This window comes from Oncorhynchus keta, unplaced genomic scaffold (genome assembly GCF_023373465.1).
Source record: "Oncorhynchus keta strain PuntledgeMale-10-30-2019 unplaced genomic scaffold, Oket_V2 Un_contig_27813_pilon_pilon, whole genome shotgun sequence".
NCBI lineage: Eukaryota > Metazoa > Chordata > Actinopteri > Salmoniformes > Salmonidae > Oncorhynchus > Oncorhynchus keta.
This window is the reverse complement of record NW_026285713.1, coordinates 1-5,804: the sequence shown is the minus strand read 5'-3', so window position 1 is coordinate 5,804 and position 5,804 is coordinate 1. Positions and strand designations below refer to the sequence as shown.

The following is a 5,804-nucleotide window of genomic DNA, read 5'->3' as shown; positions in this document are numbered from 1 at the left end:
GGGGAAAGGGAGTGTTTGCCGCCCTTCTAGCTGTAGAATGTGTAGCTTCAGTTGGCTAAGTGAGAAGAAATTAGCCAGCCTGCATACAGTAGGGTTTTTGTCCTCAGGTGGAAGGATGAAATAGTATGAATTACCGTGCAGAACACATTAGAGGATTCACGAGCGTCACCAGCATACGCTGATTAAGTGAAAGTGCCCCTTTTGTGATTGAACAGTAATAGTATTAGTAGTATTCTATTAGTAGTATTCTAGGTATCGTTCGTGACCCTGTTTCACCTTTGCTATTTTGGCACTGTGTTTCTGGGGCTAACCCGAAAAGTCTGTGCTAACCCTGTTCCGGAGTAGAGCCAGCTAGCTGTGGACTTAGTTTGGTGCTAGCCCTGGACTGAAGTTGGTGCTAGCTGTGGACTAAGGTTGGTGCTAGTCCACTTTAGAATGTGGCAAGTGTGAACACTTGCTTAGCCTCAGGCTAAAATCTTCCTTAGCCCAGGACTAAGGTTGGTGCTATCCCAGGGCTAAGGTTGGTGCTAGCCCTGGGCTAAGGTTGGTGCTAGCCCTGGGCTGAAGTTGGTGCTAGCCCTGGGCTGAAGTTGGTGCTAGCCCAGGGCTGAAGTTGGTGCTAGCCCTGGGCTAAGGTTGGTGCTAGCCCAGGTCTGAAGTTGGTGCTAGCCCTGGGCTGAGGTTGGTGCTAGCCCTGGGCTAAGGTTGGTGCTAGCCCAGGTCTGAAGTTGGTGCTAGCCCTGGGCTGAAGTTGGTGCTAGCCCTGGGCTAAGGTTGGTGCTAGCCCAGGTCTGAAGTTGGTGCTAGCCCTGGGCTAAGGTTGGTGCTAGCCCTGGGCTAAGGTTGGTGCTAGCCCTGGGCTAAGGTTGGTGCTAGCCCAGGGGTTGAAGTTGGTGCTAGCCCTGGGCTAAGGTTGGTGCTAGCCCTGGGCTAAGGTTGGTGCTAGCCCAGGGCTGAAGTTGGTGCTAGCCCTGGGCTAAGGTTGGTGCTAGCCCAGGGCTGAAGTTGGTGCTAGCCCAAATGTTGTTGCCTGGTGGACGGTGTTTTTTCTTACAGCTAATGCATTTACACTCACATACAAACATATTCACATCTCACCGTAACAGTGTCTCTCATAGTCCATCTCTCTCATCTCCGCACCCCTCTCTCTCTCTCTCCTTCCCTCTCTCTCTCTCTCTCTCTCTAGCTCTCAGATGTTGGGAAGGTGATTCTCTCTCCTTCACTCTCTCACTCCTCTCACTCTTTCCCTCTGTCTCTCTCCTTTTCTCTCTCCGTCTCTCTCTCATATGTTGGACAGGTGATTCTTCTCTCTAGATGTTGGACAGGTGTTTCTCCTCTCTAGATGTTGGACAGGTGTTTCTCCTCTCTAGATGTTGGGCAGGTAATTCTCCTCTCTAGATGTTGGACAGGTGTTTCTCCTCTCTAGATGTTGGACAGGTGATTCTCCTCTCTAGATGTTGGACAGGTGTTTCTCCTCTCTAGATGTTGGACAGGTGTTTCTCCTCTCTAGATGTGGGACAGGTGTTTCTCCTCTCTAGATGTGGGACAGGTGTTTCTCCTCTCTAGATGTTGGACAGGTGTTTCTCCTCTCTAGATGTGGGACAGGTATTTCTCCTCTCTAGATGTTGGACAGGTGATTCACCTCTCTAGATGTTGGACAGGTGATTCTCCTCTCTAGATGTTGGACAGGTGATTCTTCTCTCTCTAGATGTTGGACAGGTGTTTCTCCTCTCTAGATGTTGGACAGGTGATTCTCCTCTCTAGATGTTGGACAGGTGTTTCTCCTCTCTAGATGTTGGACAGGTGATTCTCCTCTCTAGATGATGGACAGGTGTTTCTCCTCTCTAGATGTTGGACAGGTGATTCTCCTCTCTAGATGTTGGACAGGTGATTCTCCTCTCTAGATGTTGGACAGGTGTTTCTCCTCTCTAGATGTTGGACAGGTGTTTCTCCTCTCTAGATGTTGGACAGGTGTTTCTCCTCTCTAGATGTTGGACAGGTGATTCTCCTCTCTAGATGTTGGACAGGTGATTCTCCTCTCTAGATGTTGGACAGGTGATTCTCCTCTCTAGATGTTGGGCAGGTGATTCTCCTCTCTAGATGTTGGACAGGTGTTTCTCCTCTCTAGATGTTGGACAGGTGATTCTCCTCTCTAGATGTTGGGCAGGTGATTCCCCTCTCTAGATGTTGGACAGGTGTTTCTCCTCTCTAGATGTGGGACAGGTGTTTCTCCTCTCTAGATGTTGGAGAGGTGATTCTTCTCTCTCTAGATGTTGGTCAGGTGATTCTTCTCTCTCTAGATGTTGGACAGGTGATTCTCCTCTCTAGATGTTGGACAGGTGTTTCTCCTCTCTAGATGTTGGACAGGTGATTCTCCTCTCTAGATGTTGGACAGGTGTTTCTCCTCTCTAGATATTGGACAGGTGTTTCTCCTCTCTAGATGTTGGACAGGTGATTCTTCTCTCTCTAGATGTTGGGCAGGTGATTCTCCTCTCTAGATGTTGGACAGGTGATTCTCCTCTCTAGATGTTGGACAGGTGATTCTCCTCTCTAGATGTTGGACAGGTGTTTCTCCTCTCTAGATGTTGGACAGGTGTTTCTCCTCTCTAGATGTTGGACAGGTGATTCTCCTCTCTAGATGTTGGACAGGTGTTTCTCCTCTCTAGATGTTGGACAGGTGTTTCTCCTCTCTAGATGTTGGACAGGTGATTCTCCTCTCTAGATGTTGGACAGGTGTTTCTCCTCTCTAGATGTTGGACAGGTGATTCTCCTCTCTAGATGTTGGACAGGTGATTCTTCTCTCTCTAGATGTTGGGCAGGTGTTTCTCCTCTCTAGATGTTGGACAGGTGTTTCTCCTCTCTAGATGTTGAACAGGTGTTTCTCCTCTCTAGATGTTGGAGAGGTGATTCTTCTCTCTCTAGATGTTGGACAGGTGATTCTCCTCTCTAGATGTTGGGCAGGTGATTCTCTCTCTCTAGATGTTGGACAGGTGATTCTCTCTCTAGATGTTGGACAGGTGATTCTCCTCTCTAGATGTTGGGCAGGTGATTCTCTCTCTCTAGATGTTGGACAGGTGATTCTCTCTCTAGATGTTGGACAGGTGTTTCTCCTCTCTAGATGTTGGACAGGTGATTCTTCTCTCTAGATGTTGGACAGGTGATTCTCCTCTCTAGATGTTGGACAGGTGTTTCTCCTCTCTAGATGTTGGGCAGGTGATGGTCTGTGTATCTGTGTTTGTTCTGTTTCTTGGTCTCTGGAGCAGGAGATATGTTGTTGCTGGGGAGCTGAGGAAGGTACTGCGGCTGGAAGGACAGACAGACAGACAGACAGACAGACAGACAGACAGACAGACAGACAGACAGACAGACAACGTTAGTAGTTACTGGGGTTTGAGAGATGACGAGGCAGAGACATTGCCTGAAAAATACAGTTTTGGGGTTCAGTTTGCAAGATCAGGGGTTCTCAAACGTTTTGGGGTTCAGTTTGCAAGATCAGGGGTTATCAAACGTTTTGGGGTTCAGTTTGCAAGATCAGGGGTTCTCAAACGTTTTGGGGTTCAGTTTGCAAGATCAGGGGTTCTCAAACGTTTTGGGGTTCAGTTTGCAAGATCAGGGGTTCTCAAACGTTTTGGGGTTCAGTTTGCAAGATCAGGGGTTCTCAAACGTTTTGGGGTTCAGTTTGCAAGATCAGGGGTTCTCAAACGTTTTGGGGTTCAGTTTGCAAGCTCAGGGGTTCTCAGACGTTTTGGGGCTGGGGGCCCCATTTGTGATAGCTCATTTGTCAGGGACCCCCTCATAATCAGAAAAATAGCATACAAGGAGTTTTACTATGACTTTGGCACGGCTGTACGAACCAAGAACATTTTAAAGGCATCAGCTATTTTATTTGTGTGCAGTTTTCAAGCTAACTTCCTGAAATTCTACAGATTTTTTAATGTGGAAGAGAGATGTGTTGTTGTTGCAGCTTTAAACCTAACATCCTGCAATACAACAACAAAAATACATGAGGCAGAGAGAAAACATTGTTTGCAGACAACAGGAACTACAGTGAATGGAGAAATGTCAATCTTTGTGAAAATAAAAATAATGTTTTGAAGACAATCATGGTACCAATGATTGTTTCTAATACACCAGATGTACAGTATGTCCTTGAACTGATTTTTATTTTTATTATCTGATAGATAATTGCACCCACCTGGTGTCCCAGGTCTAAATCAGTCCCTGATTAGGGGAATCCCCCACCTGGTGTCCCAGGTCTAAATCAGTCCCTGATTAGAGGGAATCCCCCACCTGGTGTCCCAGGTCTAAATCAGTCCCTGATTGGGGGAATCACCCACCTGGTGTCCCAGGTCTAAATCAGTCCCTGATTAGAGGGGAATCCCCACCTGGTGTCCCAGGTCTAAATCAGTCCCTGATTAGAGGGAATCCCCCACCTGGTGTCCCAGGTCTAAATCAGTCCTGATTAGAGGGAATCACCCACCTGGTGTCCCAGGTCTAAATCAGTCCCTGATTAGAGGGGAATCACCCACCTGGTGTCCCAGGTCTAAATCAGTCCCTGATTAGAGGGGAATCACCCACCTGGTGTCCCAGGTCTAAATCAGTCCCTGATTAGAGGGAATCACCCTCCTGGTGTCCCAGGTCTAAATCAGTCCCTGATTGAGGGGAATCACCCACCTGGTGTCCCAGGTCTAAATCAGTCCCTGATTGAGGGGAATCACCCACCTGGTGTCCCAGGTCTAAATCAGTCCCTGATTAGAGGGGAATCACCCTCCTGGTGTCCCAGGTCTAAATCAGTCCCTGATTAGAGGGAATCACCCACCTGGTGTCCCAGGTCTAAATCAGTCCCTGATTAGAGGGGAATCACCCACCTGGTGTCCCAGGTCTAAATCAGTCCCTGATTAGAGGGAATCACCCACCTGGTGTCCCAGGTCTAAATCAGTCCCTGATTAGAGGGGAAAATAAAGAGAAAGAAATGCAGAGGAACTGGTTTCAAGGTCCAGAGTTGAGTTTGAGGGCTATAGGCTATATCAAATATGCTTCTTCTCCTTTCTTCAAACAGGAAAATGTTGGCCTTTTATAAACACATTTCATGCAATTCTACTACATTTGAAATTACAGGGTCCTCTGCTAACACTGTCAAACAGATCAATAAAAATGACATCATCCGATCGATATAAATCGGCCTACGAAAAGGGAGACAAATACAACAGGACGTTCATCTAACCTGGAGGAGGAAGTTATTGTTATCCAAAAACAAACAAAAGTGGCACAGACCCAATGATAATGACAGTGAATATGCACACACACCGGAGATACGCCCGGCGTTCTCCGTTTTGATAACTAAAAGACAGATTGGAGTCTTTTCATTGTCATCTCTATACAGCAATATATATATATATATATTTATAATGTCATCTCTATACAGCAATATATATATATAATGTCATCTCTATACAGCAATATATATATATATAATTTCATCTCTATACAGCAATATATATATATATATATATATATATATATATATATATATATATATAATGTCATCTATATACAGCAATATATATATGTAATGTCATCTCTATACAGCAATATATATATATAATGTCATCTATATACAGCAATATATATATATAATGTCATCTCTATACAGCAATATATATATATAATGTCATCTATATACAGCAATATATATATATAATGTCATCTCTATACAGCAATATATATATATAATGTCATCTATATACAGCAATATATATATATAATGTCATCTCTATACAGCAATATATATATAATGTGGGCAA

General features: G+C 45.2%; 1 long non-coding RNA gene across 24 annotated transcripts; it reads left to right on the top strand.

Annotated features, from left to right (window-relative positions):
- The first annotated feature begins 316 nt into the window (after window positions 1-316).
- LOC127923006 (uncharacterized) lies at window positions 317-3,298 on the top strand. 24 transcript variants are annotated; one of them, XR_008112953.1, is made up of 5 exons: window positions 317-865; window positions 982-1,689; window positions 1,832-1,887; window positions 1,944-2,847; window positions 2,934-3,095. It is a non-coding gene; the product is annotated as an uncharacterized LOC127923006 (long non-coding RNA). The 24 variants fall into 24 exon arrangements; XR_008112925.1 differs by lacking the exon at window positions 2,934-3,095 and adding exons at window positions 2,876-2,933; window positions 3,130-3,147 and having other exon boundaries at window positions 982-2,733; XR_008112959.1 differs by having other exon boundaries at window positions 982-2,481; window positions 2,678-2,847.
- The last annotated feature ends 2,506 nt before the right edge of the window (window positions 3,299-5,804 follow it).